We start from the raw sequence: 12810 nt of genomic DNA, 5'->3' as shown, positions 1-12810 counted from the left end.
TGCTATCATACAGCAATGTTTCAAGCCAAACTACTCTACAGCATAGTTGGCCTGGATCATGGCGTTCAACCTATTGTGGCTTAGGTTACTTTATTCCAAGGTTTAGCTGCTTTCAGGACTTTTAGCATAGACTCTATCAACTTTATTCAGGAAAGCACTGGGGGTAGGAAGGGTAGGGGCTGATATCTTCAGAAAGGGCCTAGGGCACTAGACAAGGTGGTGCATGCCTTTAATCCCAGCATCCAGGAGACTAAGGTAGAAGGATTACAGTGAGTTCAAGGCCAGCCTGGGGCTACAGAGTGAGTTCCAGGACAGCCTGAGTGGGGAGTAAGGCCTTCCTTCAGGGGAAAAAATAGCCTATGGGAGTGGTGGTGACTAAGAGGAACAAAGACTATAGGCCAGGCCCATGCAATGGAGGAGAAAGAGGAAAAGAAGGAGGAGGGAGGGGGGAAAGAATAAGAAGGAATAGGTGACTTAATATCCTTAGGTGGACCTAAGAAAGTGTTTTGAGTTATAGGGGAAGCTATTCTGTGGTTTGAGTATAAACTATCCCCCATATGCTCATGTGTTTGAAAACTTGCTTCCCAGACAGTGACATTGTTTGGGAAAATTATGGAACCATTGGAAGGTGGAGTCTTGCTAGAGGAGGTAAGTCATTGGGTGGGAGGCCTGAGGTTTTATAACGCAGCCACATGTGTGGTTCACATCTGCTTCCTGGCTATAGATACAATGTGACCACCCAGCCTCCTGTTCCTATTGTCACGCCTTCCTGATAGAATGTGTCTCCTCAGAACTCTAAGCCATAATAAACCACTTCCCCCCATAAAATCGGGTATTTTTTCATAGCAATAAGAAAGTAACTAATACAGGCTACCTAGTAGATCTGGCCCTCCATTCCAGGTTGGAAAGGGATCAGTCAGAGTCCGTTGTGTATTTATCCTACATGCACATATGTTCTAGAAGGTAGGAAATTGGTTTCAAACCAAAGTCACAAAGGATGAAACGTAACCTTCTCAAGGGTGTCTTCCCCAGTAGAATTTATAGTTTCAAGTCTTCCATTTTTAAAAAAAAAAAAGCTCTGAATCCCAACATGTTCTTTCATTTTTTGCCCATCTCTCCTCTCTTGCAAATTTCCTGAAGAAGTTGTTTGTGCTTGCTGTCTCCAGTGAATTACCATTTGCTCACATTTCAACCTACTTCTCTATCTTCCTCCCCATCTCACCATAAAACTTCCTCATCAAAGACATCGGTGGCATTGTTGACTTTTGCACTTAAAAGTCTTCCTTTGGCTTAACAGAAAGTTCTTAGGGACAAGACCAAAAACAGAATCCACTGGTAAAAAACAACTCGATAAATTGGCTTTGATTTAAATGAAAAACTTCTCTACGACATTGACATCGGAATGAAAAGACAAAGCAGAGACAGAGAGAGAATATCTTTAGATCTCATCCTGGAGATGCACAAATACCTATAATATATAAAGAGTACTTAAAACTCTGTAAGGCCAGTAGCTGGATCCCTTTTTGAAATCATCTCCCCATAATCCCTTACTACACACAGGACCAGACATCTGAATTAGTGCTGCTTTCACTTCTGGTCAGACAAGCATCTTTTTGTAGTTGGTGGTAACTATGGGGGAGACTCAGGATTCATCCAAGTGCTGAAAAGTGAGTTAAGTGCTTAGCACCAAATAAGACATTTTTGCCAAACCATGAAGGCTCAGGGATCGGTACAGAAGTGACTGAAAGAACGTGAAAACCAGCCGGGCGTGGTAGTGCCTGCCTTTAATTCCAGCACTCACTCAGATGGCAGTTCTAGGAGGATCACCATGAGTTCAAGGCCACCAAAAAATTAATAAATAAAAATTAATAAAAGAATGAACCAGAGGATGAAGAGGAGTGAGTTCTTTGGAATGCTGCCACCTAGACATGAAGTGGCCATATATTCAAGCTCTCTGCTGTTACCTACATAATATTAAAAATATTAGGTCCTTAAACATGTCATCTTGGGTGATGGAGGAAGGCTTAAAAGCTCACCAAACTAGAAGAAGAACTAGCTAGAAAAGAATGGTTTGTTTGGGAGAGGTATGGGGGTGGGTGAAAAAGAAAACAGCAGAAAGGGATCATGATAAACTGTTACATACATGCATGAAAATCACTAATAAAAGGTATTACTATTTGAAAGTGTAAGAAGCAGGTGTATACACAGAAAGGTGGCTCACATTCAAGATTCAAATTTGTTTTAAAAAACATTCTGCTGGGCGGGGTGGCATACACCTTTAATCCCAGCACTCAGGAAGCAGAGGCAGGAGGATCACTATGAGTTCAAGGCCTCCCTGAGACTGCATAGTGAGTTCCAGGTCAGCCTGGGCTAGAGCAAGACTCTACCTCAAAAAAATCAAAAAACAAATTTTTTTAAAATTCTGTACTAGATTCTAGACTTTGGATTTTAGTTTTAAAAGTGGTTGTGCAATCCATAGAAATGATCACAGTAAATATGGTTGTAACATAAAGACCTTAGAAGAATCTAATTACGCCAGCAGTTGTTAAGATACTGGTAGAGTCGTCGCATAAATGCTTCTCAGGAAAACTTTTCCTTCAGTCTGGCTCTTCCAGACAGGTCCTTTGTGGTCATTAGGGACAGTTCTTGAATGAACTTTTCTATTGCTTCTGAGAAGCTGAACCGGATTGGGCTCCCACAGCAACCCTATGACACTGTGGCCAATGGGCTCCAAAGGTCCTTCGGAATAAACAGTAATGGCCAGATACTCCGTATACATGCCTCCAGAGGGATGATGCCAATTTGCTCATTGCTCAGAGTGTAAAACACATACATGCACCTATGAAGGAGAAAGATCATCTGCTGGTCTGCAGACAACCACATCTGGGCCCGGGTCTGATTGCTGGACCATTTTGTCCAACTTCTGATAGTGTCCCAGGTTCTCCAAAACGCTCTCACCATAACCACTTGCCATGATCAAATGAACCCTGGCCCAATCTTGAGATGTCAATCTTCCCTGCAGCTGGACTAGGGCTTCCAGGGCCAAAGTCAGATTCTTCCTTCTTTTGTATCTGTTGATGGAGAGGAACAGGAGTTTTGTCCCTTTGGGGACTAGGTCTATAGCAGATACCATGACTAAAAGCAGCTTATGAGAGGACAGAGTTTATTTCAGGCTTACAGGCATTTGTTTTAATATTCATTTATTCATTTGAGAGAGACAGAGGCATAGAGAAAGAGAGAAAGAATGGGCACACCAGGTCGTCCAGCCACTGCAAACAAACTCCAGAAGCACGCACCACCTTGTATATCTAGCTTACTTGGGTGCTGGGGAATTCAACCTGGGTCCTTAAACTTCGCAGGCATGTGCCAGGCTTACAGTTTTGAGAGGAAGTGTCATCATGACAGGGAAAGTATGGCAGGTGAGATAGCCAGTGTCACATCTGCATATATTTGCAGCAGAGCAAGAGCAGTCTGAGTAATGCAGCTCTACACATCCAGTGGGCTGGATTAATAAACCTCAAGGGGGCTGGAGAGATGGCTTAGTGGTTAAGGCACTTGCCTGTGATCCCTAGTGACCCATGTTTGATCTCTCTCCAGATCCCACGTAAGCCAGACACACAAAGGTAAGGCAAGCACTAGGTCGCACATGTCCACTAGGTGGCACAAGCATCTGGAGTTGGATTGCAGTGGCTGAGGCCCTTGTGTTGTGCCAATACTCTCTCTCTCTCTCCCCCCTTCATCTCTTCTAAAAACATTTTAAAAATAAATCTCAAGGCATGCCCTTCAGTGGCACACCTCCTCTAATAAGACTCCACCCACTGGGGACCAAGGAGGAGGCTTAATCACAAATATTTGAGGCTATCTGGAACGTTCTATATTTAACCCATCACAGGGTCATCAAGATAGTCAGAAAGAACTAAATCAAAATTCAGAGACAGAATGTCAGGGTTAATGTGAGAAAGGGACTCAAAGTGTTCCTTAACCAGCTTGCCATGCCTGTGGTGGATTTCTCCAGCTACTCTTCTGGGACCTGGTAGAGCTGTTTAAGAAGAGAAGCTCCTGGGCTGGAGAGATGGCTTAGTGGTTAAGCGCTTGCCTGTGAAGCCTAAGGACCCCGGTTCGAGGCTCGGTTCCCCAGGTCCCACGTTAGCCAGATGCACAAGGGGGCGCACGCGTCTGGAGTTCGTTTGCAGAGGCTGGAAGCCCTGGCGCGCCCATTCTCTCTCTCTCCCTCTATCTGTCTTTCTCTCTGTGTCTGTTGCTCTCAAATAAATTTAAAAAAAATTAAAAATAAACAAATAAATAAATAAATAATAGTAAAACACTAGGATGGCTAGGCATGGAGGCACATGCTTTTAATCCCAGCACTCAGGCAGAGGTATGAGGATCACTGTGAATTTGAGGTCAGCCTGAGACTACATAGTGAATTCGAGGACAGTCTGAGCTGACCCTACCTTGAAAAACAAACAAATTAAAAAAAAGATAAAACCTTGGGTCTAGGCAGACACTGAGCTAAGCAAAATCATAGGCAGGTGACTGCTCAATCCAACCACAGCCTCAGCAAAAGCACAGATAGCGATCTGACCACTCGTCTTTGGGCGGTGTTTTGTGAAACAGAATAAGCCTACTAGGCCGACTTCAAAGGCTGGAGGATGGCTTCAGGATATAAACTGAACACTTAAAGCTTCAAGGTCTGGTGGTTGCCTCTTGAACAAGGGAATTAACCAAAAATCAACCTCTAGTAACATTAAAATTTTGTTGAGTGTAAAAAAAAAAAAAAAAACTCAGTAAGATAATAGACCTTTTTTTTTTATTTTTTGACAACTTCCATAATTGTAGACAATAACCTATGGTAATTCCCTCTCTCCCCCCACCTACCCCTTTGAAACTCCACTCTCCATCATATCCCCGCCCCCTCTCAATCAGTCTCTTTTATTTTGATGTCATGATCTTTTCTTCCTATTATGATGGTCTTATGTAGATAGTGTCAGGCACTGTGAGGCCATTTTGTGTCTGGAGGAGCACATTGTAAGGAGTCCTACCCTTCCTTTGGCTCTTACATTCTTTCCACCGCTTCTTCCACAATGGACCCTGACTCTTGGAAGGTGTGATTGAGATGTTGCAGTGCTGAGCACTCCCCTGTCACTTCTCAGCACCATGACGCCTTCTGAGTCATCCCAAGGTCACTGCCATCTGAAAAGAGAAGGTTCTCTAACCAAAAGTGAGAGCAGCATTAATATAAGGGTATGAACATTAAGAGAAGTGCTTACTGGGCAGTTTGGTGAGCATAGTATATACATGTAGCCAGACAGCAGCAGACGTTACATCCCTAGGGCTCATGACTACCCCTGTTGTAGGTTTTCAGTATCAGGGATGGATTCCCTCCCATGGAGCGGGCCTCCAGTCCAATTAGAGTGCTGTTGGTTTTCCCCATAACAGACTGACTTTTAAATATACTTTTAAAATTTTTTTTATTTATATATTTGAGAGTGACAGACACAGAGAGAAAGACAGATAGAGGGAGAGAGAGAGAATGGGCGCGCCAGGGCTTCCAGCCTCTGCAAACGAACTCCAGACGCGTGCGCCCCCTTGTGCATCTGGCTAACGTGGGACCTGGGGAACCGAGCCTCGAACCGGGGTCCTTAGGCTTCACAGGCAAGCGCTTAACCGCTAAGCCATCTCTCCAGCCCCAGACTGATTTTTAAATGAGCAAAGTATAAATATACTTCACTTGAGGATACACAGCAAATAAGCAGGTTCAATAGAGGTAGCCACTATGCTAACAGAAATTAAAACCGCAATGTGATACTTCTATTTACTTATTAGAATAGCTTAAAATACTGATTGTACTAAATGCTGGTGAAAATAAGAAGTAGAAATTTCATACATTGCTGGTATAAATGCAAAAACAGAATAATTTTGGACTGGTTTAGTCTGTTTTTTTTAAAATTTTTTATTTATTTATTTGAGAGCGACAGACACAGAGAGAAAGACAGATAGAGGGAGAGAGGGAATGGGCGCGCCAGGGCTTCCAGCCTCTGCAAACGAACTCCAGACGCGTGCGCCCCCTTGTGCATCTGGCTAACGTGGGACCTGGGGAACCGAGCCTCGAACCGGGGTCCTTAGGCTTCACGGGCAAGCACTTAACCGCTAAGCCATCTCTCCAGCCCTGGTTTAGTCTGTTTGTTATAAGGTTGAACACTATATATGTTACTGTCTAGCCAATCCACTCCTAGATATTTATGTCAGAAAAAAATCTGTTCAAATTGTATTTGAATGGTAATAGTGCTTTTGCTAAAAGTCTCCATAAAGTAGATACAACCCAAATGTCCACAACAATTGCTGAATGGATTAAAGGTTGGCACAGCCACACAGTAGAACATTACTCATCAAGAAACAGAAACAAATTATCAATGCACTTCACAAGACTGAAGGTCAGTTACATTCTTACAAGTTAAAGAAGCCAGACTTGAAAGGCTACACATGGCATGGCTAAATAGATACATAATTCGGGAAAAGGAAACCGCTATGGCAATAGGAAGAGATCAGGGGTTGTCAAGGGTAGATGAGGGGCTGACGAAAAAGGGGAACTGGACGTGGAGCATTATGAAGCGCTTCTGTCTGTTTCTTAATTGTGGTACTGGTATTTACACGACTACATTTTTTTTTTCCAGGTAAGCTCTCACTCTAGCACAGGCTAACCTGGAATTCAGTATGGAGTCTCAGGGTGGCCTTGAACTCATGGCGATCCTCCTACCTCTGCCTCCCCAGTGGTGGGATTAAAGGCGTGAGCCACCACGCCAGGCTCCATGACTGCATTTTAAAAACACATTGGCGGGCTGGAGAGATGGGTTAGTGGTTAAGCGCTTGCCTGTGAAGCCTAAGGACCCCCATTTGAGGCTCAATTCCCCAAGACCCACGTTAGCCAGATACACAAGGGAGTGCACGCATCTGGAGTTCATTTGCAGTGGCTGGAGGCCCTGGCACACTCATATTCCCTCTCTCTCTCTCTCTCTCTCTCTCTCTCTCTCTCTCTCTCTCGGCCTCTTTCTCTCTCTGTCGCTCTCAAATAAATAAAAATGAACACAAAATTTTTAAAAATTATTATCTACTGGGTATGCTAAAACTAGTATTAAACTTTTAAGTAGATTATTATAACCAACATCATTTGTTACTTTTCACATTAACTTATTATTCTATTGTATTGAAAACTATAAATTTGTCCCATACTTGTAGACAATATTATATCCCTAATGGAATTTGGTGTTCTAGGGCATAAACCTAGCAAGACCATTTATGGGTAAAACATTATGTGAAGTGTCATCCTAATGACAGTGTCAAATTAGTATTCAACGAGATAGTAGCAATTTATATTACCAGTACTACTGTAAAATGTTCTTGGGGCTAAAGAGATGGCTCAACAGTTAAGGCACTTGCCTGCAAAGCTTAATGACCCAAGTTTGATTCCCCAGTTCCCATGTAAAGCCATATGCCCAAAGTGGAGCAGTCATTTTGAGTTCATTTGTTGGAGGCCCTGGTGCTTCCCCCATTCTCTCTGTCTGTCTCCTGCTTCTGGCTTTCAAATAAGTAAATATGTATGTATGTATATATATATATATATATTTAAATTCATACTGATCCATGTCCTAAAATTTGGGACTATTTAATAGTTCATTAGTAGTTCAAGAAATGAAATTAGCCTAGGTGTGGTGGCTCATGCCTAATACCCTAGTAATCAGGAAGCTTAGGCAAGAGGAGTGTAAAGAGTTTGAGGCCAGCCAGGCATGGTGGTGCACGCCTTTAATCCCAGCACTCGGGAGGCAGAGGTAGGAGGATTACCACGAGTTTGAGGCCACCCTGAGGCTACATAGTGAATTCCAGGTCAGCCTGAGCTTAAGTGAGACCCTACCTCAAAAAGCAAAAAAAACAAAAAACAAAAAACACAAGAATTTGAGGACACCCTTGTTTACATAGTTCCAGGTCCGATTGGGCTACAGAGTGAGAGCATGTCTCAAAACAATCCAACAGGACTGGAGATATGGCTTAGCAGTTAAGTTGCTTGCTGGCAAGACCAAAGGATCCAGGTTCGATTCCCCAGTACCCACATAGGTCAGATGCACAAGGTGGCACACGTGTCTGGAGTTTGTTTGCAGTGGCTGGAGGCCCTGACATGTCCATTCTCTCTCTCTCTCTTCCTCTCTTTCTCTCTTTCCCTCCTTGCAAATAAATAAATAAAAATATTTTAAAAACAAATAAAAACAAGTAGTGGAGCTAGTTATCCATATGTAAAATGAAAGAAAGTCATCACCTCATACACTACGGCTAAATAAAACATATGCAGTAAGGACCTAAATATGAAACAACTCAAACTGAAAAGAATAAAATCAAAATCATCTTGCAATTCCCATGTTATATATTTTACATAGAAAACCAAAAAGAGACAGGCATGGTGGCATGTGCCTTTAATCCCAGCACTCGGGAGGCACACGTAGGAGGATTGTCATGAGTTTGAGGCCACCCTGAGACTACAGAGTGATTTCCAGGTCAGCCTGAGCTAGAGTGAGACCCTATCTCAAAAAAGCAAAAAAAAAAAAAAAAGAGAGAACATAAGTCAAATCATTGCAAATAGGGCTCATGATAGGATGAAAACAAAAATGTAATTCCATGAATACAGTCCCCTTTACTAAAACCTACAACTCAGTAGTTGGTAGTGTATTTGCTAAGCAGCACAACTATTGCTACCATCTAATTTTAGAATAGTTTTGTTATGCTGGAAAGAAACTCTGTATACATTAGTAGTCACTTCCTGTTAGACCCAGTTCCCAGACCCGAATAACCACTAAGCCAATTGCTGACCACATGGATTTGTCTGTTCCTGACATTTCTCATAAATGGCATCGCCATGTAGCAGATGGTATTTTATGACTAGATTCTTTAACTTGCCATAAGTTCTTGAAGTTAATCTATATTGCAGCATTTATCTACCCTTTATTTTTTATGGTTATATAATACTGCAATGTGTGGTTATACCATATTATATTTATCTAGCAGTTGAAAGATTTTGCAGTTTCTTCACTTTGTGTATTATGAATAATGCTGTTAGTAAACACTTGTGTACAGATTTCTGTGTGGGGACAGGTTTAATTTTTAATTTTTAATTTTTTTTTATTTATTTGAGAGAGAGAGAGAGAATGGGCAGGATAGGGTCTTCAGCCGCTGCAACGGAACTCCAAACGCCTGGACCAACTTGTGTATCTGGCTTAAATGAGTCCTGAGAAATTGAACCTGGATCCTTTGACTTCACAGGCAAATACCTTAACCACTAAGCCATCTCTCCAGCCCTCATTTTTAAAAAATAGATAAATGGGAGTGAGAATGAGTACTAATGAGGTGACTGTACACTTAACCATTTAAAGGCTTCCAGACGGTTTTGTCAAAGTAGCTGCATTCATTTACAAACTGTGGTGGTTTGAATGAAATGTCCGCCATAGACCATGTGTTTTGAACACTTGGTCCCCAGCTAGTCACAATTAGGGAGGTGGAGCCTGGCTGGAGGAGGTGTGTCACTGGGGGAAGACACTGTGTATTATTATTCAAGACCACTGGGTGCTCAGAGGAGACTCCTGCTGCTACTTCCCAACTGATGTGACAAGATGTGATGGCCAACCTTGGTCTGCCATGCTTCCCATCCATGATGAAACTTCCTCTAGAGATGGCAAGCCAAAATAAACCCATCAGCTGCTTTTGCTCCTGTGTTTTGTGCCAGTAACAAGAAGTTAACTATAACAGGTGGTCACTAGCCAAGTAAGAAATTTCAAATTTCTCCAGATCCTTGTGACTACTTGCTATTGTATTTTATAAAATATTATGATCAAATCAGGCATGGTGCCACATGCCTACAATCCCAGCACTAGAGAGACTAAAACAAGAGGATCATGAGTTTGAGGCCAGCTTGAACTGCATAGTCAGTTCAAGACCAGCCTGGGCTACCTAGTAAGATGCTCTCTAAAAGCAAACCATAATAATCATTGTATCCCATTGTGATTTTGACCTGCTTTTCTCTAATGGCTAATTATTAGAAGCTTATGTCCTTATGTGTGTGGTTATTTTGATTGCTATAATCCTTTAAAGACAAATGTGCCATAACAATGACTCATACACACTGCACATGTGCATTAACTGTGTGTGTAGGACACTGGTCCTTTATACAGATAGACTAATTTGCTTCTCTACTCCTATTGTGATGGCTTTTATAGCTCAATGGTACTGCTATGGATATTTATGTTCAGGAATGGTCCCTTGCTCTTTTACTATTTTCATTTTTTGGTTATTTTAATTTATTTATTTGAGAGTGACATACAGAGAGTGAAAGAGGCAGATAGAGAGAGAGAGAATGGGCACACGAGGGCTTCCAGCCACTGCAAACGAACTCCAGACGCGTGTGCCCCCTTGTGCATCTGGCTAACATGGGTCCTGGGGAATGGAGCCTCGAACCAGGGTCCTAAGTCTTCACAGGCAAGCGCTTAAACGTGAAGCCATCTCTGTAGCACTTCCTTTGCTCTTTGGTAAATACCTAGACGTGGCATGGCTGGATTATATGGTAGGTAAGTTTTTATGTGAGAAACTACACTGTTTTCAGTTGGTGAGAGATCCCACTGATAATCAAGGTAATGAATTGAGATCCAGGGGCTCTACATCCTTAACATGACGGTCCTGTAAGTCTTTGATTTTACTCATTGTAATGAGTGTGCAGTCATATGTTTCATACTTGGATTTCCTTGTTGAAAAATGATTTGGAACACCTTTTGTGTGCTTATTGACAATTCTATCCCTTATTTTTCATAGGTTTAAATATTTTTCTGCATATTCTATTATAATGGAACTGTGTTTTCATGGATTTCAAACATAAATCCATTGTAAACACTTAAAAGGTCAAGAAAATGGCATTTGTGAGCCATACTGGTCAGATATTTTGTAGAATGTTCCTAAAGTTGGGCTTGTCAGTTATTTAGTTGTGGTTAGATTGGGTTCACAGAGTTTGGGACAGAAGATCACAGAAGTAAAGTGTCATTCTCATTATATCATGCTCAGAGTTCCTGCTTCCAACATGACTCATCACTGATGATGTTGACCTTGGCCACCCGACAAAAGTAGTACTTCCTGAGTAATACGGAAATATCCGCCTTCCTCTCTCCATATTCTACTCTTTGAAAGCAAATCATAGAATAAAGCCCACACTCAACAGGGGAAAAGGAGGAATAAGCACAGCTACTGGAGGACATCTATGATCTATGTGAATTATTTATTATCCTTTAATATGAAAACCGTGCCATTTTCTTCCTTCCTCTGTTGCTCTCTCCTTTACTTCATTCCTTTCTCCTCTCATTTGTTTATTCAGTTTTTATATGAGTGTGAACTCATGGATATTGATTTTACAGTTTGGATTATAATCTAATTTTGCATTCCGCTTTAAAATTGCAAAAAAGTCAAGCAAAGACATAAATGTAGAAAATCTCTTTTAAAGAAATATATGTCACTTAAGCCGGGCGTGGTGGCGCACGCCTTTAATCCCAGCACTCGGGAGGCAGAGGTAGGAGGATCGCTGTGAGTTTGAGGCCACCCTGAGATTCCATAGTGAATTCCAGGTCAGCCTGGGCTAGAGTGAGACCCTACCTCGAAAAAATGAAATAAATAAATAAATAAAAGAAATATATGTCACAAAGATTTTGTTAAAACTTTTCTGCTGGTTTTTTTTTTTTTTACTTTCAGGTTTTATGTATTTTATTTGTCTTTGATCCATTTCAAGGAAATGTTTGTGTATGGAAAGAGGAAAAGATTGAGGTTCAATATTTCTCTCAGTTGTTGAGGGGATCAGCCTTTCCCAATACCCCTTTAGCCCAGAAATTCATCAAAACTGGCTTTTAGGGCTGGAGAGATGGCTTAGTGGTTAAGGCACTTTCCTGCAAAGCCAAAGGACCCAGGTTTGACTCCCCAGGACCCACATAAGCACAAGGGGGCAAACCCATCTGGAGTTCATTTGCAATGGCTGGAGGCCCTAGCATGCCCATTCTTTCTCTCTCTCTCTCAAATAAATAATAAAAATAAAATATATTTTTTTAAATCTGGCTCTTGGGCTGGAGAGATAGCTTAATGTTTAAGGTGCATGTCTGTGAAGCCTGAGGACCTATGTTCAATTCTCCAGGTCCCATGTAAGCCAGATGCACATAGTAGCATATGGATCTGGAGTTCATTTGCAGTGGATAGAAGCCCTGGCATGCCTATTCCCACTCCCCCCCACTCTGACTGTAATAAATAAGTAAAAATAAAATCCTTAAAAAAACTGGCTCTTAAATAATGTTTCTCAGAGTCACTCAATGCCATAATGTTGGGTCATTTTATTTGTTTAACAATTACTCTATTGATGGTCATCTTCAGTATTCTCAATATTTAGTTTAAATTGTCATATCTAGTGCTTACTTCGGCAGCACTTATATACTAAAATTGGAACAATACAGAGATTAGCGTGGCCCCTGTGAAAGGATGATGATACACAAATTCGTGGAGCGTTCCATAGATTTTTTCTTCCTTCTCTTCTTGGGCACTGACCTGTAACTCCCTGTACCAGCAGGTGGCTATCATCCACAATGAGCTTTTGATCAGAGAGACCTACAAGGTTTTCTAAAAGAATGACAGATTTCTGTCAGAGTACTTGATGACCCACCAAAGTTTAATGGTAAGACCCTACTGCTGAAGACACCATATGCAGTTGACACGTAAAATGGAATGACATGGCTGGAAGCTGGAAAAGAA

At 41.7% G+C, this 12810-nt stretch overlaps 1 non-coding gene and 1 pseudogene across 1 annotated transcript; one reads left to right on the top strand and one right to left on the bottom strand.

Moving 5' to 3' along the window:
* Positions 1 to 2526: 2526 nt before the first annotated feature.
* The window catches only part of LOC123456575, a 42646-nt pseudogene continuing 32362 nt past the window's right edge, over positions 2527 to 12810 (bottom strand).
* On the top strand, positions 12470 to 12578 carry LOC123456904. The gene has a single exon (XR_006634769.1). It is a non-coding gene; the product is annotated as a U6 spliceosomal RNA (small nuclear RNA).

Source organism: Jaculus jaculus, chromosome X (assembly GCF_020740685.1).
Source record: "Jaculus jaculus isolate mJacJac1 chromosome X, mJacJac1.mat.Y.cur, whole genome shotgun sequence".
In the NCBI taxonomy this organism is placed as follows: domain Eukaryota; kingdom Metazoa; phylum Chordata; class Mammalia; order Rodentia; family Dipodidae; genus Jaculus; species Jaculus jaculus.
The sequence above is the reverse complement of the archived record's forward strand: the minus strand, read 5'-3'. Positions and strand labels throughout refer to the sequence as shown.